Below are 27,539 nucleotides of genomic sequence, written 5' to 3' on the forward strand. Positions count from 1 at the left end.
TTTAAACCTTTAAAGTTTAAATTAAAAATCATGATCGATTCATAAAAGACGATTTTGTCTAAAGAAAATTAATGAAAAGTTTTTTTTTCAATCACATGTTTTAAAGTTTAAAATTACAAGCTCTTAGTATTATGTCACTTTCGATTGAAATATTGTGTCCTGGAAAGTAAAGAAGGTTGAAACTCTGTCAAGTACACGAAAATTCTGAATTAAAAAAAAAATATTAAAATTATTCCTAGAATTTAAATAATTCGACTAAAAAATTCGGCAAGTTAAAGAAAGAATTGGAAAAAACTGGACTTTAAAATTCGGAAAATTTATTTGAAAATTTAAACAAAATATGAAAATGAAAAAGATAAGTTTTTTAAAACATTTCAGGATGACTTTTTTGAATGAACACGTTTCACCATAAGAATTTGCATAGTTTAATTGATGACTCAAGTCAACAGTATTTTGGTGCTAATTCTTTTAATGATTGATTTGGTAGATTTTAGCGTTCTGAACTCGAATATTTTATCAAATTTGGTCGAACACTTTGAGTTTTGGTGATGAGGAGTTTTAAAATGTATCAGTTTTAATTAAAATCAAATATTGATAAATACCAAACCATCCATCCATCTTCATCCAATGAGGGATATTATTATGATAAAAATGATGCACGATCTAAAAAATGTGAAATTCAAAAATAAAAAAAAAGAAAAGATATCAATGCAAGTACTTTTGAAATAACTGTAGAAAGTGTAAGAAAAACTTGATTTCATTTAACACATTTGTTGAAACCTGCAAAAAGATTACATGTTTGCTTAAAAATATCTAAAATTCAGTTTAGTTTAAAACATCTTAAAAATTTGATAAATGAAAAAAAAAGTAAAAAAAAACATAAATTTCTATAACTTTTATCGCGGAACTCAAAATTACTTGAATTCTTGAGGAAAGTTTATAATTCATTGAAAACTTTTTTTTTTGAATGATATGTTTTTGATTTGAGTTTTTGTATAAACAATGCAAAAATTTCTCAAATACTTTTTACTTATTTTCAAAAGTTATTTTAATAACAAAAACTTAAAGAAATATTGCATATTCAGATTCAGGGTACCCAAATTAGTCGAAATTACCTTTTTAATTCATTGCACCTTAGAAAAACGTAAATTGTGTGGCCTTGTGTAAATTATGTGTTGTATTGAGAATTTAGAAAAACAAAACACACGTAATAAAATTCAGTCAAAATTGGTTTCTTGAAGAATTTTTTTTTTTTTTTTTTTTTCTTCTTTTTTTTTTTTTTTTTTAATTTTGTAGCGGCCCACCACACTCCCCCACACCAAGAGGCTCAATTGAGCCCCCTGGTAATGGACGCTACTGTTCTCAGCACGTCTGGCAGCAAAACAAAGAAATTTCAACGCGAACAAAATTTTAATCATGCTGAGAACACAAAAGTTTATTATTTACTGCGAGGAAATGTATGCTATAATTAAACAATATTACGATAAGGATCTCAATGGAAGAAAATTTCCTTTAAAGAGATCCATTTCTTTTTTTTAATAATGTTAACTAATCAAATATGATAATGATTGATATTTCATATCAGCTTAACATTTGTAATGAAATAAACAATTTTTTTCAAATAAAAAAAATGTTCGTTTCAAACTTTGTTCTTATTTAGTTACGCTTCTTAATAAAAACCAATTCTGAAGACAAGGTAGAGTTTTTGTATGTCATATTTTGAGTTTCTATACAAAAGATTAATTGATTTGCAATTTAGAACCAAAGTAAGTTTCTATTTGTAAACGTCGAATAGTATCGTAGATCGAAATGTCTCAAGCCAAGAGGGATTCAAGACTAAATTCCGCCGGAGGCGAGAAAAATTTCTGACTTGCTTGTTAACACTTATTTTCGTATACGTTTTAGGATCAAGTAATTTTTCGTTACCTCGGTGAAAATTTTACTTGAAAAAATTCTTCATGGGGGGGGTTAAACCCCTAAAACCCCTCCCGTTCGCACGGCCTTGTTTCAAATATCAATAATTTTTCTCAATTTCAACAAAATTCACTTCAAAACAATTCTGACATGAATCAACCTATTTGCTTCTAAACGCTTTGATTTCATCAGGAAGGGTGTTTGTTTTTTTGGCTCTGATTGTAACTTTGATTCTAAGTTTTGTATTTGAATTTTATTTGTAATTTGTTTCTAGAATTTTGATTTTTTTTTAATTAACGGCACTTTACCACACTTACGGCATTCGTGTCTGAATTTGATTTGAAATTATGATTTGAATTTAAGACACTTAATTGATTCTGGATAAAATCTGAATTATGGTTGTGAATTTTACTCTCAAACTCGACTTGAAACAGGAAAAAGTGTGGTTTACTGCAAAAAAAATCAAAGTTTTTGAGTTTCAACCTGTTTTTATTGATTCAAAATTAACCCAGAATGTTGGTTTTGGAGAGTAAGCAGTTCGGTAAAATATTACAGTTCAAATATAAAATTCCTTAAAACTAGAGGAGCGTTTCTTAAAGTCCGCTTCAAAACTTTTGGAATAGTGGAAAACGTGTAAAAATGCAGAAATCTACTCAAATAGTTTGTTAAAGCATCATTATTCATATTTACACAGTAAATTTTAGGAAATAATCTTAATTTCTGTATAAAAACATCAGTGGTACTATTCTTATTTTGCACATTTCATATTTATGGTCCTCAACGCCAATTGCTTCATCCAAAAAAAAGTAAACTTATGCTTGATTTATTGAAAAATTTAAAACAAGTTGTAGAAGAAAATTTTGGCGATTTTCTTTCATTCATATTTTTACAAAAAAAAAACACATAAGCAATGGCAGCATCTTACCGTTTTTTGCCAATTTAAGAAATTCTCTAAATTTTAGCTGAGCAACTTCGTCCAAGGCCGTAGCTTAGTACCTCTTCAGATAACCGAATTATAAATGGTTGAATGAATGTATGTATGTCTTCTTCTTTCTCTACTAACATAGCCAAAATATGTAAGTATCCTGGAAAATGAAAGACTTGCGTCCTTGAATGGAGGTATGTGCGTCTTTTGGAATTAAAGTCAGTTCAACTAAACTCGAAACACATTCAAAAGTCTTCAATATTTATCTCATTTCAAGTTTCCCTTTCATCTTGAATGAATATTAGCAGAGCTTGTGGTTAGCCATTGACTTCGGGTTTTGGGTTGCCCAGGTGAGAAAGTTTCTAAATTTCCAGCACCTTCCAGAATTCTAACGGATTTCATCACAGAAATCTTGGTCCAAAAGCCAAAATCCTTTTTATTTCGGTATCTGGCTTTTTTGCCAGCTCCGAGTGACAACTGGTGGAAGGTGATAAAAGCTTTTGTAGCTTACAGATCAGGTAGAGCTATCACTTTTACCCTTCAGCACACGTTTACTTCTTAAGCCTTTTGGGGCGATACCACAATGGACAAACCAGCAATGGCAGTCAGGGACTTTCATTTCCAGTCCGGCCCGGTCAGTTCCGGTCATAATTACGTAGAAAACAGGATAGTCTGGACTTTCTATCTTTCTTGTGCTTCCTGCTGCTGGTGGCCGTTGGCTTTCGGATTTGCCACGGTATTCGAAGTTAAACAGTGTCAATGTTAGTTTTTTCGAAAATAAAAACACTTTCACTTAATTTTCTATATCTTCTAGAAAAAATGTTAGAAGGTTCAGAAAGTCACTATGAATGATGTTAGATCCCTTCCCAAAATCAATTAAAGTTGGTTCCATTTAAGTGCTGGCTATGACTTCAACTTTCTCTCATCCAATAATGAATTCCATCTATTCTCACCCGGAAACTGGACCCCACAAAAATATGCAATTCAAATTTCCAAAACAACGAGCACCCGATTGAGCAGTAACCTCGACCAAAAAAAAAATATCCTCAACCGGTGACACGTCCTGACTCCATCATCACCATCAAACTGAAAAGATCTCATGAATATCCTATGAGGGCTTTTTGCCGAGAGTGTTTTTGTTCTGTATGGACTAGCTTTTACCTGATACCTGACCATCATCATCGAAGGATTCGAGTGGAAATAACGGGAAAAAGGCGAAGAAGAAAAAACATCAAGGGCGCCCAAAATAGCAGAAAGTCTTTTCGGACCTTGATAGTGGCATGAAAGGTGAAATTTTATTCGATTCGACCATTCGCCCCCGGTTCAATCAGAATCGCCTCTCGCGATTTAACGGGGAGGACGTTTCTGACCACCAAACGAGCTTTGGCAGTGGGTTTTTCTTTCGTTTTTGGTATTCCAAACCGATGGTATCCGGTTCCGGGTTATGATGAGATGAACGGAAGCCGGATTCCTATAGCAGCGGCGAGCGGGCGCAATCTGAATGGTTCGTGATGTGTTGGAAAGACAATCGCCTGAAGTGCATTGGAAAATTTGCTAAATTGAATTCCCATGGTTTCAATTGATCTCGCCATTCAAATCATAAAATTTCAAAGCCCAAATCGATTGCCAGTTGAAATATATTTAGATTCAAAGCTTTCGAATGTTTTTGCTAAATATTTCGGCTAACTGACAGATACTCATTCGAGTTTTCAAAAAGTTGGTTAAATCGATTTGGATTTAATATTGTCAGAAATCTAAGCCGATCGTCAATACATTTTATCTCAAAACTTGCTGAAACAAATTCTACAATTTTAGTATATTTGAGTTACCGGATGTGTAATATTTAATTTTGAAAAACAGAATTTTATAATAAAAATCATAACATTTGAGTTATGCTTCTTAAAGGGTGATACGGTCAAAATTTGGTCGATATCAACTTGACGTATTTCTTTCAATTTTGCATTTTAAAAACCTGAACACCCCTCATTTTGAAGGTGTGTGTGTGTGTGTAGAATGTTGCTCCTATTTTGATTTTGGAATTCACTCTTCAGTTGTCAAAATGCCGTCCAAGGAAGAAGAGCAGCGTATCAAATTTTTGCTGGCGATCGCGAAAATCCGAGCTACTCGCACGAAAAGCTGGCAAAATCGCTAAAAGTTTCCAAATCAACCGTTACAAATGTAATTAAAGTGTTTGGGGAACGTTTGTCGACAGCCAAAAAGTCTGGATCGGGGGGAAATCGGAAACCGGAAGCCGACAAAGAGAGTTACCGGTAGTTTCAAGCGAAACCCTAACCTCTCTCTCTCCGAGATGCCGCAAATAAGCTGGGTGTATCGGCTAAAATCGTGCATCGAGCCAAAAAACGAGCCGGACTATCGACTTACAAGAAGGTAGTGACTCCAAATCGCGATGATAAATAAAATACGACGGCCAAAACGCGATCCCGGAGGCTGTACACGACGATGCTGACGAAGTTGGACTGCGTGGTAATGGACGACGAAACCTACGTCAAAGCCGACTACAAGCAGCTTCCGGGACAAAAGTTTTATACGGCAAAAGGAAGGGGAAAGGTAGCAGATATTTTCAAGCACATGAAACTGTCAAAGTTCGCGAAGAAATATCTGGTTTGGCAAGCCATCTGTACCTGTGGCTTGAAAAGCAGCATTTTCATAGCTTCCGGGACTGTCATCCAAGAAATTTACGTGAAAGAGTTTTTGAATAAACGTCTGCTGCCTTTCCTGATGAAACACGGTTGTTCCGTACTGTTTTGGCCGGATTTGGCATCTTGCCATTACGGTTAAAAGGCCATGGAGTGGTACGCTGCCAACAACGTGTAGGTGGTTCCCAAGGACAAGAACCCTCCCAACACGCCAGAGCTCCGCCCAATTGAAAAATACTGGGCTATTGTCAAACGGAACCTAAAGAAGACCAAAAAAAAAACTGCTAAGGACGAGCAGCAGTTCAAGGCAAACTGGCTTTCTGCGGCGAAGAAGGTGGACAAGGTGGCTGTACAAAATCTGATGGCAGGGGTTAAGCGTAAGGCCCGGCAATTCGCATTTGGAAGAGCGGAAGCCTAACTGAATATTTTTCCTAAATTTTATACTAATTAAACTTGAAAAAGAAATTTAATATGTTTTTTTTTAAATGAACGATTTCACCGATTTACACGCGTTTTCCCTTGATCAAATTTTGACCGTATCACCCTTTAGAGTACACTCGTGGCAAGCAAAAAATAAGATCTCTCGTATTTAGTCTGTGATAATGTGAAAAGATGTTTTAAGATCAGTGATTTTAAAAACCTCCAGATTTAAATTGATACTCTCTCTATTAGAGTGGTCCATAACAGAAGCTATGTTCCGAAATTCAAAACCATGGAAGCTTGAATTGATCTCGGCCTGCCAGAAGGCCCATGCCAACTTTTAGCTAATTTGGTCTACTCTATGTGGTCAGTTAACAACGCTCAAGTTTGAATGGAAGTTGTATATAAGTAACAGTAAATGCTCGTTAACCACATGCAACACTGAAATATGAAGGAAAATATCTAACAGCAAATTCGTCTATCAGTTTGTACCTTACAGCGTTTCGGAATTAATTGAACTACCTTCAATGCCAAAAGACATACCTCCATTTAATAGAGGTTTAACCTCCACCCTCCCTGCCATGGAGAATTTTTCTTTATCAAATTTTCAATTCATAAAATCAAACTACCACAGCATGTAATTAAATCTAACTTGATCAAGAAAGGTGTTAAAAATAAGGTGTTATCAAACTTGTTTAAAATTTGCTCGCCCTAGGTGTTATTCACTCCCAAAATCATTCTAGAGTCTAAAGACAAATTTGTTGAAAAATTTTGCAGAATTTTTAAGTAACGTTTACATAAGTAAATTTGAACTATCAGGTATGTATGAGAAAATTGAGTATTTTTTACTGAAAAATCTACATCATTTTTATTTCTTCTATGGAACCGAGCCTTCTAATTGCTTTCCGCCAATTTATAAATTCCTTAAAGGAAATTTTCCGCTGAACAACTTTGTCGAAGACCGTAACCTTGTATCTTATTAGACAAAAAAGTTATAAGCTGTTTAACAGGGGCATGTCTTTTGACATTGATAAACAATACATTCAATTCCTTAAAAAAATAATAAATTAGCACAAAAACCATCAGCAGACTCGATAGCACAGAAAAAACAGAAATGATGTCGATTTTCCAGCACAAAATATCAATTTTCCTATACAAACCTAAAAGTTCAAATTTACTCATGTAAACGTTACTTGAAAATTCTGCAAAAAATCATGGGTGAGTTTGGAACTTAAACGATGTTTTTAAGACCCCATGGTTTGAGAAATTCGAAAATGACCCCAAGTTGACTCAGTCTACTACATAACCCTTTTCTCTTTTAACTGAGTGAATTAACGTCACAACTTTAAAGAGACATAACTTTGTTCGTTGTTGTTCAATCGAAAAGCTATGAACATCAAACAGTGGGCAATTATTTTCTCTACAACTTACTTACAGATACCAATATGCTATTTCCACAGAGATAACAGGAAAGCTAAGTAATATGTACAGAAATAAAAAATGGTCAATTCTAGCGTGAATTCACATCACAAAAGTAATCGATCACAACACAAACAACTTAGTATAAGTTAAATGCCTCAATAAAACTACTTGTAAATAAATAAAAAAAAACAACTCAAACTTTTTAAAGACCAATTTTTATTCAATTAGAAGGAAATTCAATTTGCGACCGTTTGCTCGTATTTTTTCATTTTCAAATAAATTGGTTGACTTCTAGAATGATAACAGTTCCGAAAAGTCCGGAAAAAACGATTTCATGTCACGGTGGAATGTGTCTATAGTTAGAGCTCAAAGCATTTCATTTTAGGACAAATAGAACGTTGACAAGTCGTAACAATTTCTTTAAATAAATTTTTAATCACGATGACTTACAATACTTTACAATATGTTGTAGCCATGTGACTGATGATTACTACTGGAGACAGTAAAAACAAGCCCCAAAAATCAATTTGATTGATTAAAAAATCTAAAATTTCAAAATATAAATCATGAAACATACCGCAAAGTAAAACGCTCTTCATAAAAGCAATTCCAGCCTTTTAGTCAGACTTTTTATTTCTGTTTTTTGTGCTTCTTAACTATCAGTTCCACATCAATTGTTCAAAAATTGCGTAGTATTTTATAGTTGAAAAATATTCTCTTTAAAATGTTAAAAATTAATCTTCTTGTTAACTCTATTCCACCCAATTTTTTTTACCTGTTCAAGTTCTAGGAGTGCCAGATTGACACTCCTGACCAAAACTGTTATACCTATTTTGTTCTCAACAGATTTGATCAAAATTTATAGAGATATGACTTAAATAAAATTCTCATCGTCTAAAAAAACATCTGCGATAAAAAACCAAATTCTCAAAAAAAATTTACTTTATGCCTGGGAAAGCTGAAGTTGTTGCGCACAATTACCAATAAATACTTTTTTGATTTTTTTTTTTTAAGATCATAACCACAAAAAATGAAAAAAGTGGTGCAAATCCGTAATTTTTAAACGATGAACCAACAAAATTGTTTCAGTCACAGTAGAAATATTTTGAAAGGTGGATTGGAAAGTTCACATAATTTAATACTTTTTGGCGTTGTTGAATTTTCAGAATACGAAACATAGATTTTCTAACACTTAAATTTAGCTTCACACAGGATTTTGAGTATTTTAATTCAAAACTTTCGGAAATGATATTCAAGTTACATTACGAGGTTTGAAACTCTATAAATTTTGTATAAATTGGTTGAAAAACCAGAGAGATGTGGCGATTTTTAGCGAAGAGTGTCACTTTAGATTCCAAAAGGGAATTTGTTGCCTGTGTTTTCAGGAAGCGTCCATTAAAAAGTAAAAGCGCAAAATTGAGGATTAAATGAATTTATTGAGGGTCTCAAAAGATTTTTTTAATTGTATATGCTTGAAAAAAGTGCCAAGCTCTCAAACTTCCAATACCGTCATATTGACACTCAAATTGACAATGTCAAATTCCCTATTCAGTCATTTTGACCATTTTGGTTTTGCAACTGCAGAACTCATGGAGTTTGTTTACCACCAAACCAAATGCAAATATTCTTATGTTTATAAACAAATTCATTGAGCACCCGCGCACTCCTCGCCTAGTTACTGTGAAAGTCGGTGAACATTGTGTTTCTAAAAAGCTTGATCCAGCATTTGGTTACAAAACAATTTACCAAATTTTAAAGCATGCTTTGACATTTCAAACTTTTGAGCTCTGAAATCATAATGACACTTTTGTTTTAAATAAATATTAAACAAAAGTGAAACAAAAGTGTTATTGTGCATTCAGAAGTCTGAATCTTAACTATGAATTATAAAACATGCCCTTTAGAATAGCAATAAATATGTTTTACATATTTATCTCCTTTTTTGAATTGACATCATTATTGGATTCATCACTAAGAAATGCGAAAAATGATTCAAAATATTAACTTAAAAGCTTGATTTTGAACTGGTTTTTTTTTAAATAAGTGTATTTTTTAATTTCAGTGTTTGCAACCTAAATTTATTTTATTTTTATACAAATCAATGCCTAATGCTTATTTAATTTCCATTCTATTTTCAAAAACATGCATTTTCAATGTTAGTTTCCAGTGATGAACATATTTTAAATAAAAAAATAATTACTACAAATACTCTGTTGTGGCCTACTTGGTTGAATGATTCAACTGAATCAAAGCAATCGAAACAATCCTTTTAATTCAACCACGGTAAATGAAAAGTTCATATACCAGTATTTCGATAGCAACTTACTACCTTCTTCAGTGAACGTTTTCGATTCGATTTCGATTCGATTAAATTTTATTTACCATCTACAGTGAAAGCTGAAAGAATTTGATAATCAAAAAACGATTTCAGTTCTGATTTGAACCACTGCAAAATTATTAAAAATTTGTATGTCTCACCAAGAATTCTAATTTGAATTCATGATTATGATAAAAATTATGATAAATATTTTGCCACATTCAAGATACCAACAGTTCAAGATTCTAACAACAAATAAAATGAAATTAAATTATATTGTTATTGAGACAAAATCTTAAATAAATTTCATATTTTGGTGTCAAAAACGATTTTTTTAAGTCTCTTTATAAATTGTTGGTTTTACATCTGAATTTTTTCTTACCTAATATTTGAACCAAACCTTGAGTAATATTTGTTTGTATAAGAAATATTTATTCTAATCTTCTTAACTATGATTGCTTTTTTTTAATTTATTCAATTTCGGTTCACTGATTATTTTGTTTTGAATTTTAATGCTGGTTTGAACGAAATTTTAATAAAGAATAGAATTATTTAATGTAATTAAATTTCAAGCAATTTTTTACCTTAGAAAAAGGAAAACTATTTTGTAAAATTTATAATGAATTGCTAGAAACAAACATCAATTCTGTATAATTTGTATTTCATATGTATTTCTTTACCAACTAACTTGCGAAATTATTTATAAAGAATTTTTACAGATACCGGTGAATATTATGTTCTTTCAATAAGAGAATTTCAAGATTAGTAAAATCAAAGGTGGATAGAAGAAGATAAGTTGTAAATTTCAGGTTTTGAGTAAATTAAACAAACGATAATCACGGTGATGAATCTTCATTTAATAAAATTATTTGTAATATTTTTCATTTTCCATTATACTTCATATATCTTTATTTAACCTTGTGTGTTCAACCTATCAAGGAGGAAGATAGTTTTGGGAATCAATTTTCATATTCATTGAGCGTTTTGGGTAAAGTTGTTATTGCTTACTAAATTTGAATTTCAAAACCCAACATCCACCCACCCCCATGAACGCACGGACCTGCTTCTATCCAACATTTGTTGCTGGCAGTTGAAAAATTCTGGGTGATCAGAGAAGTTTATTTTCCATAAGTAGTAAAAATTTGTTGATGGTTTTTGATAACCTACTTGGCTATTTTACAGAATTTGGAATCAGGCAGTTAGGACGGACAGGCAGCTGCTAAACAGACTCAACAATTAAAATTTTTGCTTCGATGTTGTTAGCATTTCTGCGACAGTGTTTTGTGTTAACGAAATTAGTAAATTAAATTGAAACTTTTATGAAAATAACGTGAATTTTGTTTGCTAAACGAGCTCTATTTGAACCTGAAACTTACGACGATTTTCGTAGATTCACACGATTTACATGATTTTCAGAGATTGAAAAATCTATGTCCATGGTCATGTAACTTTCATGTGAATAGTTTTTTGAGTGCACGGAATTTCTTAAGTTATACCTAAATTTATCCCAAAAAAAAAAAGATTTAAAAATCTTAAATCACATAGATTACGATGTGAATTTTACTTTTCATATCATGGCTTTTTATTGTTTCTTTAACACAAATTTAAAAATACAATTTTTCACATTTTTATTTAAAAAAATATTCGAATTCGGTACTTCCTTAAACGAAGGTTAGGTTAAATTTATAGTGAAAACCAGATCATGTTACACACCGATTCTGTCTGCTCTCGATTTGTCACCTTTTTCACCCGATTTTGTCGTCACATATAAATAAATCCAAAAAAAAATTCAATATTGACCCGTAATAAAGTTGGATTGAAGATGAAAAAAAAAACCTGCAAATGTCATCTTTCTAGAGACAGAAATGATGTCATTTTCACGATTTATTCACTCCAATTTTTATCCAGGATATTGTACTGCATCTTAAGGATTGTGCATCCAGAAACATACTGTTTTTAACCAAATGGTTTTAAATTCTGATCCATATAGAATTCGCAAGTCACGACATGCAACTAATTTTTTTTACAATGTTTTGGGGTTACATATTTAGAATGGCAGTCGAAAGGTCGAATCATGGTTGTCACAATTGGAGGTTTACAAAAAAGGAGACCATCTGAGCATTTCAATTCGTCGTTCAATTAATGTGCAATTATCTAGTAACAATGAATATGTGACAGATACTTGAACATGTTTATTTATGGGTTTCCTTATGACAACCAGCTATTTAAATAAGCATATTTGTGAGCGCTCAAAAGATTTTTTTTTGTGACGAAACGAAAATAATGAAAATTAGGAAATGGTTGTGCATTTTTCACTGCATTAACAACAGATTTGTGTACGAGTTGTAGCATTTTTCACTGTTGATATGTACAGCACTGTAGGTTAAGTCGATTTTCGGTCATTTTTAATTTCTCAGCAAGAGAAGTCTAAAAAGTTTGAATTTTGTGCAAAAAATTATGGACAAGTTTTGAATCAAAACAAAACTTTCCACACGCCAGCACCTGTTTCCCAAAATCGACTCAGTTTTATACTCAGGTTACAAAAGTTAAAATCCTGATCAGGAGCCAGGATCATGATCAGAACCCAGAATTATGACCCGAAATAATGACCAGGAGAAATATCAGAATATGGATAAGACTTGAAAATTGTTTTGTGTTGTGCATTTTTCATTTTGTACAAATTCAAAGAATTTATTTGTTTTCATTTGAAATTAGGGAGAACAATATTCCTGGATTTTTTTTCAACGTGAAATTAAATTAAAATTATACCATTATTTCGTGATCTACATATGTATATTCCCAACCGCACAGTTTTACAGTAGATTACACATTTTAAGTGCCTAATTTATATTGAAGATTTGTATCTTGGCACATTTTGGAAGTACGCAAGAAATATATAAAACATATGAAATATTAATTTTCTAAGCTTAAACGCTCCAGATTCCAAGCTCAATTAATTAATCAAAAAGGATGTTTCTAACAGAAACTTTTGAATATTTTATCAAGTAAAAACGACCTCAAGTGGTAATTTGTACATACTGAAAGCGTAAGCAAAGTCAAAACACGAGGAAACAATGAAAAATTTTCAATTCACTCCCCTGCTAAAGTTCGCATCCTTCAAAACGTGGTTTCCTGGAAGCCAGAATTTAATTTGCTCGTACATGATCTCGTCGTACCAACAGGCAGCAGTGATGCGATAATATCCCATCAGACCACATCTAAGGCCTTCCATAGCAAAAGGCACCAAAACAAATATTGACTCCATTTTGCCGACGACAAACAGGCTCCGATGTAGCAGCAACACATAATTTATTGCCTCCTGGTATCTTCTTCTGGTTGGTGGGAGAAAACCACCGGTTAAGAAAAAAAAAATGTTACTAGAGCTAAACATAGCTACGGGAAAACACCAGGACGTGTAACAAAATCTAAGAGAGAAGAGAAAAAAATGGCCGCTTGATTGCAGATTTTTATTATCCATTCATCATTCATCGTTCAGCTGCTGCCGCCATGCCACGGATTTGAACAGAGAGAGGGTTGGTCCGTACACCTGTTCAAGCCCACCTTTAGCGAATATTCTACCAAAAGCACAACCTGGGTCGGACGGAATTTTGCTCTGGCTCCTTTCATCCTGAAGATGCAATAATGTACCGCCGAATCGTTCGTTACTACCCATTGGATGTAGGCAACTTACGACGTCCTGCCTGATCATTTCTCGTACGTATGTGTAGGTGGATTTGAACTGGCTCAAAGTTGACGTACGTGCAGGCTAATAAAGTTGGTGTATCCGTCCCATGTCCCAGGTTTTGCCCTCCCTTCCCAGTCTCTCGGATAGGCTGTTAAAAGACTAGCTTCCCAGACTTCCGGCAAAAAAGTTATAGTTTGTCGTTCTTCCATATGTGCATACCTAGTCGGTATTTCCATCAGGCGCACTCTGTTCATGCAAGTAAGTTGCAATTTTCAGCCTCCTCCATCTGTGCCTAAGTATCCCTCTCTGTGTTCTGTAAATTCTTCCACATGGATTCTTACATGAACTAGAATCTTAGCAACGTGTACTAGCCCGGGTATGTGAGCAATCATTGCATTGCGGTGATGAAGATAACATAAACATATGAATTGTGGTGGAAGCCAACCTTCCTTACGTCGTGCGGTTCACCACATCCTGTTGGAGATGTGTACGTACATATGGGTGTTTCCATGTCCTTTGGCAAATGGTTATTTTAGTATGAAGGGTAATTGCTTCATGGTTAGTTGCTGCATTGGATGTCACTTCATGGGCAAATATTTATTCTAGCCTTCCTCATTCTACGAACAGGGAAATTCTAAAAAACCTACTTTTAATAGCCAACAGGAACCAATATGTTACACACCTGAACACCAACTAGCTGTTATGTTTTCTCAGTTTTGTGAGCACACTTATGACAATGTTATGGAACTCGAAATGTTGTGATTTTTCCAAGAAAAAACAATGTCAAAGCAAAGGTTTAGGTTTACTACGCTGTGCAACATTTTCGAGCACATTTTCTGGAAACAACTTCCATCATTGGTAGTTTTGAAGTCGACATGGACTCTTACGAAACATCCAAAGGATTGTTTTCAATCTCATCAATAAGATACTTTTTGCTTTTCCAGATTATTGGTACTGAAATTTAATATTTTAATACTAAAATAATTGTTATATGATTGATAAATTTATATCCCTCGGAACTTTGCCTTTATATCATCAACAAGATTGTAGATAAGAATAACTTTTCATGAAATGTAGAGTAAACTATTTACAAAAACTTCATCCAGTGTCTCCTTTCCGACATTCTCTTCGAGACCTGCTGCCTTGGAGTTTTCGGAAAGGTCGTCGAGTTTGCGTGCCTGCATGCCTTGTTGTCTTTGGGAGAGCAAAACAATATCTTCTGCCAGTTCAAGGTCGTTCAATTGCTCTTTACTCGAAGGATACCACGCCAACCCTCGGTTTTGGTTACGTTTAGAAAAACACGGTCTTATCGTCATCTTAGATTTTTAGGATAACATTGCAGAGTACTTTGAGAGTTTTACAGATCAAAGTTATCCCACATCAGTTATCGCACTCTCTCAGATCTCCATTCTTCAGAACCTTAACGAGAATATGTCAGCGAAAAGACGGTGCCATATTTTAGCTGACAAGGCAGGGTCGTCTATGAGAATTTCAGCAGTAATGCAATCAATCCCAGGCGCTTTGTTGGATTTCATGTCTCTGATTTCCACTTCAATGTCAGCCAGTAAGGATGCTCCCGAGTTGACGCCATTGATGCGACTTACTGTTGGCGCTTCGGACTGCGGGTTCTATTGGTCATCGCTTTTTTTTACTCGAAAGAGTTGTTCAAAATCCTCAGTCCATCGTTTTAGCTGATCTGTTTGAACTATCTACAGCTGACCTGCTGTCTTTCACCGGCATTCTAGCATTAGTCCTTTTGCCACTAAGGCAGCGAAAAAAGTCAGAAAGCAATCGGTTATCTTCAATGGCTCTTTCTCCCTCTTCGGTTAGGAAGTTTGTCCAGGCTCTCTTTTTTCGTCTACTCGCGTCTGTGTCTTCTTTCATTTCCTTCAATTTGCCTTTCTCCGATCGTCGATCACCCTTCAAGTTTTATCCGAAATCCATTCACTTCTTCTCCCACAAACTTTACCGAACGTACAGTTGCGTTCAGAAAAGAATGAAATCGCATGAAGCAGCGCACCCACTTCCAACTTTGACAAGCTGCCATTTCTATCTCGGTTTATATTTTTTCATGAAAATTTCACACAATCTAGTTCAACTATCCAACTAACATTCCACAAAATTTGAAGTCATTACAATGAGGGGAAACAAAGATACAGCTATTCCCGTAAAAAAGGCAAATTTGGAATCGCTTCACTAAATTTGCTGACAATGTTTATTTAACCCTCATCCGCATTAGATTTTATTACCCTAATCAGCACTAGGAGTGTAAATTTGACACCACAAGCTCAAATCGTTATAACTTTTGGCGTGTTCAACCGATTTAAACATAACTTATATCAATAGAAACCTTGTAATGTCAGTAAAATATGTTTGGAACTAAAGTTACTTGTTTTCTCGTTATTCAGCATGAAAGAAAAAAAATCCGAAAAAACATGCCTCACGAAAGCTGCTGTAGTTCATATGTTACACGTCCAAAAAAATATTCAAAAAAGTGGAAATGCACGACACGCATCGTTATTTCGTCTGTCGGCTTCGCTCTCTGCCCGAATCACCACCCACCGTACCTACTCGGAGAGCAAACAAACACGATTTGCTGGACGCGGTGCTTGTAGTTCTAGAAATTCAGGAATGATTTTACGTTTATAATTTTCATATTTTTGTGAAATCTCACAGCGTGAATTGTAGCACCTCACTAGAATTTAGATTAAATGTGCTTTCCAATGAATATACTCTTGATTGGTCCAAACAAAGTAAAAGCACTGATAATCTGGGTACAACCTGACAGTGGACCACAAAAACAGATGAAATTTCAATTTGTAAAAAAATCGCGCAAAGTAGTGAACTTTGAAAATTTCCAGTTAATTCAATTTTTGTTGCATCAAAAATCTAAAGACAGCAAAATGTTGGAATTTTAATATATTTTGTAGTTATATTTTTTTCAAAACTCTATCATCGCTCAAACAGTATTTACTAGCAATCGAATGAAAAGTAGGTTTTTTAGTCCTTTTTTTTAAACTTTTTGTGACCATTTCATTAAAAAAAATTGAAAAAAAAATTTCTTGTCGTCATGATGTAGGCATTAACTTCAGCTTTCATATGCATAAGGCAAATATTTTTTTGGACGTGTAACATATGAACTACAGCAGTTTTAGTGAGGCATGTTTTTTCGGATTTTTTTCTTTCATGCTGAATAACGAGAAAACTTGTAACTTTAGCTGTATATAATGTTCTAAACATATTTTACTGACATTACAAGGTTTCAATTGATATAAGTTTTATATGAAGTTCATAATAATTCAAACGACTTAAATAGATTTTACTTTTGTGGTGTCAAAATTACACCAAAAGTCGGAAAAGGGAGTTTTTTTGTCCAGGCTTCCAGGGTTCGTCCATAAAAAAGTAAAGATGCAATATTGAAGAACTTTTGAATTCATTCAGGGTCCCTGAAGAAATTTTTGTATTTTGAAGCTTCTGAAGAAAGTTACAAGCCTTCAAACTTGCAATGGTGTCAAAATGACACCCTAATGCGGATGAGGGTTAAAAAACTTGAAATTTGGCCCAAAGATGTAAAAATGATTGATCTAATACCAGGCCAAGTTTCGTCAAAATCGATTAATGTGATCAAGAATAGTGCTGGGTTGAAGATGAGGTTCATAATCGCCCAGCAGACGATTTCATTCTTTTTTGGACGGATGTTTGTATGGAAAGCATCGTTATCTATGTATTCTTGGTATTTTCTTTCAAAAATCCAACATTTATTACAAAGAATGTTGTAAATTGATAAAAAACATCATTCTTGCTTTGTTTAGAAATAGAACTTGTTCCAACAGAGCTGGTATTGGAACAAAATAGCGAATAGAATGTTCGTTTTAATCGTTGATCAAATTTGTATATTGGTATAATTAGCAGGTCATTTCTGAAACTCTCTTCTTCTTATTTTGAACCCTGTTGAAACATTTTCTCCTTTGAAACAAAGTACAAATGAAGTTTTTAGCAACTTACAACATTCTTTGTGAACATTTTTGGTTTTGTTAAAGAAAAAACCAAGAATACATTGATTACGATGCTTTCCATACAAACATCCGTCCGAAAAAGAATGAAATCGTCTGCTGGGCGATAATGAACCTCGTCTTCAACCCAGCACCATTTTTGATCACGTTCATTGATTTTGACGAAACTTGGCCTGGTATTAGATAAAACATTTTTACATCTTTGGACCAAATTTCAAGATGAAAATTGTCAAAGAAACGGCAAATTTAGTGGAGCAATTCCAAATTTGCCTTTTTTACTGGAAAAGCTGTATCTTTGTTTTCCCTCATTGTAAAAATTCCAAATTTTGTGGAGTGTTAGTTGGATAGTTGAACTAGATTGTGTGAAATTTGCATGAAAAAATATAAACCGAGAGAGAAATGGCAGCTTATCAAAGTTGGAAGTGGGTGCGCATCTTCACGCGATTTCATTCTTTTTTGAACGCAACTGTACCATGGTTTGTCGTGAAAGAGACATTCTTGATTTCACTGTTCATAGACTGTTCTGTCTATTGGCAATTCCGGACCTCAGGATTCAAGCTGGTCAACGTATTCCTTTTTTACCTCTGGATTCTCCAACCGTCTGGCGTCGTAACAACATCCGACTTTCTCTTTCACCAACGAAGAGGTGGTGATCAAATTCACCCAGCAAATATTTTTGTAGCTATATTCTTATGATGTTTTGATGTACGTTCCATACACATTATAGAATGATCATAGAAATTTTGGAAATACAATATTTACCTACCAAAGTGGAGGCAATATACATTCATAAATTTCATTTTCTAAAGCGACAAAAACAACACCAATTGGGCGTTATCTAACACCTTATTCGCACATATCGGAAGAATGCAAGAGAGCGCAAGATTTTCCTCTCATAGCCTTCAAATTGTTGCCAGCGACAATATTTTCCAGTTCTCTTGTTGGTCACAAATATTAGTCAATTCCCATATGATTATTAGCCATCTGGATGCACTGCTGGTAGCAGAGCAACCAGGTTCGAAATTTACAAACATGGCGAACTTTCTTTTATATCCGATTTAAACTGACCTCAGACGACATTTAAAAAAAAACAATCTTTTCATTATGCAGGTGGAAATGCGGCTCGCAAAACCATTGTAACGACTTTGATTACCATTTTTGATTTGATTTCATATTTGCTGGGCAATGTCTGCGCTACGTTTGTTGCGGACATTTTTAGCTAATCCAAATGTGGTCAATTTTATTTTCTATTCGGCCATCTCAGGATACCCAAAAGTAACCTTATGGGCTGGTCGATCGAGGGAGAACGATCAACATGTTGTTGTTGCCACAAAATTCTACAAACAGCTCTCCGTTTTCGCTCATCTTTCCTAGACCATGGTGCCCCATGATACGTTCAGAATACGTTCTCAGAAATCGATAGAGCATGCAAAAAATTGATAGTTTGGGCACCAAACTTAGACTAAACGGTTTATTTCGGCGACACTCGAAAAACAACGAATATTCTCATTCGGGTTGTCTACCGAGATATAGGCAACGAATCCTAAGCAACGTTACCACATGTACAGATTTTTCTGTAATCATACAGATTTTTTTTTCAAATTTTGGAAACCAAGAATCTGTATATACAGATCACAGATTATTGCGAATGCATATGGATTTCATATAGATTTATAGTCCCCGGAAGTTTTACACATTTTACTATTTATTAGGTACAGATTATGCCCGCGGTGAACAAAATTTTTAACTAGTAATGACCACCGAATGTATGAAAACATATTTTTAAACAATCTTTCCACAAGCATATCCGATGCGAACTTTTTTCCAATATAAAAACGTATTGTGCTGTTCACAAGCTTCAAGTGAGGCACAGTTTGATTAAAGCCTCGGCCACCCAGTCTTTAGATGGACAATCAAGTGTATGAAGTTGGTCTATAAAACCAAACCCTATGAAAAGAGTCAGCTTTTTGTAATAAATATTTGTTAAATTTAGGTAAGAAACCTTCTAACATCTCTCTGTTCTCAAATATAAATCATTATTGATTAAATTCGGGAAATTGAAAGGAAATTTTGCGAGATGAAAAACCACGATAAAAGTGATAAATTGTTGTGTTATTGTTGTGTTATCGAGAATTTCTGCAAATAATGGATTTTCTTAATTAAATTGATTTAAAAAATCATGTTTCAATGAGTTTATCATTTATTCCTACCTTTTTGAAGCACTCAGAATCCAAATAAGCAATACAGATTTAAATACAGAATTTTAAGATTCTTTACAGATTAAATAGATTTTTAAGCTTGAAAATTCAGATGTGGCAACGCTCGTGCGGAGTCATTTTGAATCACACACTCGAACGGTGTTGTCTAGAAGCAGTTTATCCGCATGTTTTTTTTATGCAGGGGAAAGTCGGTAAGAAGGACACAGCGGGTAAAACGGACATTTTCAATATTTCGAAAATTACGATGTTTGGCACAAATCTAATGATGGGAATATGTTTGTCTAAGTGTATCAGTGTGTATCAGTGTCTAAGAAAATAGCCCATAACTCGCTACATTATCGGAAATATCATCCGTTTTCAACGATGGAATGTTTGTTAAGCTTCTCATAGACCACCTGGAGTAAACCCAGCGAATTTTGGTCAACGAGCTTGAGCTACAAACGTTTTGAAAAGAATGTTGCTAGGTTGGGTAAGACGGACACTTCAACGTCGGATAAAACAGACACGTACATAAGTTTCTTCATTTATTTCTAATTTTTCGTCGGTCTGGTCCTCCAAATGCCTTCACAAGACTCTGGCAAGAGCTATTGTCGGCCGAAAAGCACTCTGCATCTCAAACAGGCCATTAAAACTGTAAAAAGTAGAACCCCGGTTAAGGAAGGGCTTACAAAATACGGAATTCCAAAAACCTATTTCACTACAGGATTCGGACCAGTTGGTTCCGTTTTGGTTTATAATCATTCTCAAATGTTCAATTTACAAAATTATGTACTTCAACAGGAACTTTTCCGGCAAAATCTAACTTTCCTTTGCTGTGCCCCATTTTTAAAAAGTGTGATTTGCAAGCATATTTTAGATATCTTTAAAAACTGTTTAGAAGAAGGCAATTTACTGATGCCAATGGTAAATGCGTTCGCAAATAACATAAACTGCTCATCTGCACGAAAACAGCGATGAAAAAAGCAATATCAAACTTTCTATTGCGATTCTACCTTAGGGTTTCCGTCTTATCCGACTTCCCCATACGCTTTCAACACTGAAAATCAAAAGTTCCCAAACTTGAGAACTTCCACTCCCCAAACCTGAGCTTAATATTAACAACTCAAGTTTGGGAAGAAATCAAAGCTTGTTTTTTATGAGGGGTTTTTTGATGTTGGCAAATCTGCTTCTACTACCTCCATCGTGGCAGATCTACGTTTGAAGGGTAAGTTCAAAGCGAAGAACTGTTTTTTGGAGGATAATTTTATTCCTGCTTCATTCGTAGAAAGCCTCACATATACGTTGATGTAACAGTCAATCCCAACAGCTCTTCGGTGGTCGAGCAGTTAGCATCTTTTGATGGTAATCGCAGCGCTACTGCAGGTACGGGTTTCGATTCCCGTACTCACAATTTTTTTTTGCTTTTGATTTCAGATGATATCAGATTGATATCAGATTTTGGGGATGAGTTCTCTTTCAAGAGCTTAACTTTGGGCTAAGCCGTCAATAGACAAACCAGTAAGGAGGGAGTTTCATTCGGGTGGTGGGGAAAGTTCTCAAGTTTGGGTATTTTCGAAGTTCAGCGAATCGGAGCAGTCGGCTTCTGAGGCAAACACGAGTCCCGAAGGAAAACATACGCATGAATTATTTCATGGCACTCACCCGAGGCACGCATATGGTGTGTTCCCCACTTCCTAATCCTACTAATGAGATGCAAAATCGCCAATGAGATCGTTACGATCGCTCTGGCGATTTGAGTTCTCTCTCAGCCGATTGATGTTAACTGGGAAGTCCTGATTATTGGAGCCAATCTTTGCTTTGAAGTCGCCTAAGTGGATTTGAATGTTACCCTTTGGAATTTCTACAATAACGCTGTTAAATTGAGTGTAGATTAAGTCTCAGGTAGCAACACTACAGACTACTATTTCTTGACCCTGCTAAAAGTACTTCTGTTCAAATCTACAAAGCTCAATACCCACAAACATCAATCAAAAAGAACCATTAAACACCCCAATCAATCCAAAAGTATCCCGAAACCCTAATAGTTGATTAAATGAGAAAAGTATTATTTAAACAGAAATCAAACAAATCCCTCTCTTATGAAGTACCAAAAAAAAGATAATGTTAGTTCGGCCAACAGCATCATGATGATAACTGACAGAAAGTTTCTGTGTTTCTGAGAACAATAAAACACAGGATTGATTTTTCATTCTCCTGGAACTCATTTTTCTATACTTCTGGAGGTAAGGAAACTAAAACCAACTGATCCGGTCGATAGTACGACATTTTCAGATATTTGGCTTCGGTAATCGATTGCCGGTATTCTACGGATTGATGCAACAACGGTAGAACAATTAGAAGTTGGTTCAGCGAAACATCAGCAGAGTTATGATTGCGAAAAAAATTAAAAATAAAAAAAAAACTTCCATAATCTCTAATCCAAATGAATCTAGAGTTTAGAAAAATGCAATTCAAAATAATTGTAGAGAGCTTTCGAGCTTAAACTTTGCTTAACATTTAAAATAATCTCCTCAGTTGATAATAACACTGACTGACTGAAATGCGCACACTTTGAAATCCGATTTAATTAAGCCATTTCCTCCTGTGGCACTTTCTGTTCTGATATTTTAAGCATCCGTCCCGATGATGGTAATAAAAAAGTATACGAGAACTGGAAATGCTTTAATAATAAAAATGGACCATCCAACCAACCAGCTAAGAGCAACAGCACAGCAGGACGGCATCATCATCGTACTCATTCGCCATAACTAGTCGCCATTATAACACCTTGGTCAGGTGTGTTTGTGTGTGAGTGGGTGTGCGCCACAGAGCCTTATCCTGGAAAATGATGTCGAGAAAGTGCTTTCCTGCTCAACCACAACACCCACCCATTCACACCAACTTTCATCCCCAATTCTTCATCTTTCTCCAGTAGTCATCCAGAGAGAGTCGTCGTCGTCATCGTCGTGCGGTGAAGCAATAAAAAGCTTCCATTTTCGAGGTTGTGAACCCCCGACCCGACTAAACTGCACCGATGGGCTCGTTGGAATCCTTTTAAAAAAATATGCTTATCGTCCACGAGACGCGCGGCTCGGCTTTTGACGCGAGCACTCCGGCGTTTTTTCATCCGGGTGCGGAAGCTCTCACTTTAGAAGGCCGGGTCGATTTGTACAAACCTAATAAAAACATTTCTGATCATATGACCTTATGATTTTTATCAAAAATGTTTAATTGATTTTTTTTTAAATATTATCTTACTAGCTGGCCCAGGGTGCTTTGCTACATTTTCCATAAAAAATGAAATTTGTAAAATTGATTTAATTTTTTTTAAGGTATCATTTTGATCCAATTCAGAATAAATCAGAAACAACCATTTTAAAATGAGATCTGCAGCTGGAAATGTTTTCGTCTTATTTAGAGAAACTTAATCAATAAGTTTGTTTTACGAGATTTAATTTTTTTTTAGTTTTTGTAAGTTTCATGAGTTCTGTAATTATGCCAAAATTTATTTTTTGTTGGTACGGATTCTCTACCCTCTCCCTCTTCCAAAGTAAGAGCGCTAAATGAATGGCTCATGAACTTTCATCAAAAAATTGTTATTATCCAATAACGTCTCATGCCACATTTGGCTCCAGCTGTTAGATAATTTTTCAAGATATGACAAAAAAATATGAAAAAACTTGTCTCCTTTCCTACTACGAAAAAGTGTGTTTTTAAGAAGAAAAAAACGGTGATTTATACCCAAATTCTGTTACGCTTTTCTGTGATTTTTTTCCTCAACGTTTCATTATAAGTCATCAACTAATCGATTGATTCATACAATTTTCTTGAAGAAAAACAATAAACATTACCAATATCATTACATTTCATAAATTATTGTCAGGAATCCAAAGTATATTTTAACAAGTCGTACATAAGAACGCTGCAAACATTTATGGAAATTTCTAATTTATTAATTTTATCACTTGGAACAATTTTTCGTTATGTGTCTTTTCTGCCGAAAAAAGCAATTAAACTTTTGGAAGCTATTTATTAATATATGGAAATTTGCATGGAAAACCGACAGTTTGCTTTCAAAAATAATAAGAGATATACTGAAAGTAAAAAACATACTTTGGATTTAAATATTCCTTGGTTTTTGCAGTACATTTCATGTGAACAGACCACAAATATTACTTGTACCCCAGAAAAGATGTACGATATTATCAAAAGAAAGTTGTTTAACCCTAATCTGCTCTTGAGCTTCTTCGGAGACCCTCAGTGAATTCTTGAAATCTTTAATTTTGCATCATTACTATAAAATGGATGCACCTTCAAAGCCTAGCCAAAAAAAACTCCTTAAACTGGTCCTTGAGTATCAATTTGACCCTCCTCGCTTAAAACCGTTATATCTCTTTTATTTCTCAACTGGTTTATATTAAATTTAAATAATATTCAGCTACAATACTTCAGTTTTTCGTTATTCAAGGTCTAAGAAAAAATCCAAATAACATGCATCGAAAAAAAACAGTTGATCAGCTCAGCAATGCTCAAAAAATATGAAACTTAGTGACCAAGAAAGATGAAGTTGAAATCAATACGGTTCGCTCAAGGATATATTTTTTAGAAATTCGTAACCACAAAAAATGCAAAAAGTGGTGAAAAACTGTACTTTCAATCAATGTCAAAATTGTTTAAGTCCCGCCAGATGAATTTTGATAAAAGGATTGAAAAGTTGACGTAATTTGGCACATTTTCGCATCTTTAGATTTTCAAAATACGAAACACAGAATTTTGGACGAATTTTCAAAGGTACTTGCTGTTCGAACTTTTTGTCAATTTGCAATTTCTCAGATTTTCGAAGTTTTAAATTCAACTTTGCACTGGATTTTGAGTACATTAACGCAAAATTTCCGCAATTTCACACAAAATTCTAATTGTCAAAATCAATAGCGCTGCAATACTGTACTCAAATTTGATAAATAAAATACTAAAAGTAAATCTATAAAATTACCAACACAAACTATGATTTGATCGGATTTTGCCGCCCAGTCCCACTCTCATTTGAAAACGAACGATCAGCTGCTAGCGGTAGCAAGATTGCGAAATCACAGAAAAATCTATAATTTCACAAAACTTTGAGCAAATTTCACAGATTCCGTGTCATAGGGCAGAGCATTTGGAAAATATTCACAGATTTTAAACATATTTTTAAATTTTGCACGTATTTAACATATTTTTTTATTTTTAACGTTGTTTTGATAAAATATGATAAGATTAGTAATGTTCATTGATTTTAATGAAGTAAAATGTAAAAAAGTTCAAATTTTTCATGACTTTTCAAAGAAATTTATGCAATTTCCATCACAGAAAACCATTACAGAATTTTTGGTAAAATCACAGAAATTCATTTTTTTTTTGCAAAAGCACAGAATGTTTCTCGGCAACCATGAGCGGTAGTTTGCGCTGGTTTGGGAATTTTCAATAAGTATATTTATATTTATCATATTTTTGAGTATCGCTGAGCTTATATAATTATACCACTAGAACTACTGGAATCTCACGTGAATATACTGTAAATCCAGTGCAAAGTTGAATTCAAGATTTAGAAAATCTGAAAAATTGCAAATCGAAAAGTTAAAAAATAAATCAGCTACCTTTGAAAATGTGTCGAAAATTCTGCAGGTATTTGATATTTTGAGAATCTAAAAATGCCAAAATGAGTAAAATTACGTCAACTTTCCAGGTCACTTTTTAATAAAGCTACTATGAACTCAACAATTTCACCGTTTATTGATTGGTACAGTTTTACACCATATTTTTATATTTTTTGTGGTCACCATCTTAAAAAGCTCATAAACAATATATTCTAAGGCTGCCAGATTGCCTGGATATTCTATACAAAATTTTGGAACAGTCTGGCCTGGCCAGGTTGCTACGATTTTATTTAAAGAAAAGCCCGAATTTTGCCTGGTTCGATTCAATTTCGGTGGCAAATCAAACAAGAAACAAAAACGAATTGTGTTGTTATTTTTTTTTAATGATGTTGGTTTATTGCCGCGATTTATTGTAGTCGAATTTTATCGACGTTTTTCGGCGAGTTTTGCAAATTAAAAAACTTTTTTTTCAGATACTTCTGCCTACAAAACGATTTTGTTACAAGTTTCATAAAAATAATCATGAAAGTTTTTCACAAGCCTAAAATACGATCTAAAATTTGTCGATGAATTTTGATGAATTTTTTTTTTAATTTTTATTCTTGATTTTGAGAGAAATTTTTGGGTTTTTGGTCGTTCATTTTGAAATCAAATACCCGGATTTGGCCAGGTTTTTATATAAAACTAACCAGATTTATCCGGCCCGGATACGTGCTGATAAAATTCTGGAAACGTTAATAAATCATTGTGCGCAACTTATAGCTTCTAACTGCAGCTTTCTAGGACACTACGTGAAGCTGTTTTTGAGCATTCCGTAGCTGATCTACAGTTTTTTCCGAAGCATGTTTTTAAGGTTTTTTTTTTCTTAGACTTTGAATAACGGAAAACTGAAGTTAGTTAGTAGCTGAATATTGTCTGAGTAACATATTTGAGTTACATAACGAAATTTCTAGAACTATAAATTCCATACAAATCATTTGAGAAACAAGAAAGAAATAGCAGTTTCAATGAGAAGTTCCAAATTGAAACTGCAGGGACTGTAAAGGGTAAAAATTTCTGGGATAGATGAGGGTAAGCAGTAGGTAAGAAAATATAAAACCGCTTAAAAAAACTACTTTGTTGTCAATGAACTTGTGGTTTTGTATAACTTTGGCACAAACATTTCATGAAATTATTGAAAGTACTTAATGGATTCAGATTATTTAACCCTTCGTTTCATAAAGTTACAAATTTGCAACAATTAGTGTATGAAAAAAGTGAAAAATCGTATTTTTTTTCTTGATGTACACATCATTTCCAACTGTTTAAAATGATTTTTAAGGGAAAATAAAAAATCATGAAATGAACTAATTTGAAATGGTTAGTTTGTTCTAATGTCAGCAAAAAATAAGGCCAAATTGGAAAGCAAAGGCAAAACTAATCTTTAAAGACCAACTTCACCTCAAGCTTATTTAAATTTCCTGGATGATTGAATACGCAAAAATTACTTCATCAATACAAATTTCCATTACAAATTGATTCGCGTTGCGCTAATTCAGGAAACAACCAAATTATCTCAATCTTTACACTTAGATAGTGCTCCAAAAGACATCGAAAAAAACATTTGGAAGCAAAAGTTAAATTTTTGAAGCGGTCTATTACTTTAAATTTGCCAGAATTTTCCCCACCCAAATGCGGGCCGGTAAAATCTGGGCTGTTTTACCTCAAAACCTGGGTACCAAAATCCATTTGATTTCAAAATTTTCAAATCCGAGATCCGGCCAGAATCCGGGCAACATCCGGACAATATCCGGGTAATATTCGAACCATATTCGGGCAATATCCGGGAAAATTCCGTGAAAAACACTTGAAACATTTCGTTTTTACAAAAAAACACAGCAGCAGCTTTCAAAAATTCGTCCATGATTATTTCGATAAAACTTACTAAAAACTTTAGTATATTATTATACCAAATATTATAGTAATTAAATTTGAGTTTTTTGTTTGATTTTGCAAATCATTCGAATAAATCACAAAATCTGTTCAACCAGATCCGACCGTCCTTTACCCAGATTTTGTTTCAAATATGTGAGAAACTGTGACAAGCTTATTGTACATTAGGGGGTGTCGAATTGCAACTTCTCTAAAACTAAAACCCTGAAATCTGAAATGTTTCCTTTTTTGGCGAAACGAAGGACAGAATTTTTGCAAATGGTTAAATTAAAATGAGTTACTCGGGTTTTGGAATGAAATTTGCCATTGAAAATCGAGAAAATGTATTTGGAAAATGTAGCTTTTTTTTATTTTTCATTTGAATATTTCGTTCTCACGCAATGTAAATGAAATTCCAACATATGAAGCGAAAAAAATATA

The sequence above is a fragment of the Uranotaenia lowii genome, chromosome 2 (assembly GCF_029784155.1).
Source record: "Uranotaenia lowii strain MFRU-FL chromosome 2, ASM2978415v1, whole genome shotgun sequence".
In the NCBI taxonomy this organism is placed as follows: Eukaryota; Metazoa; Arthropoda; class Insecta; order Diptera; family Culicidae; genus Uranotaenia; species Uranotaenia lowii.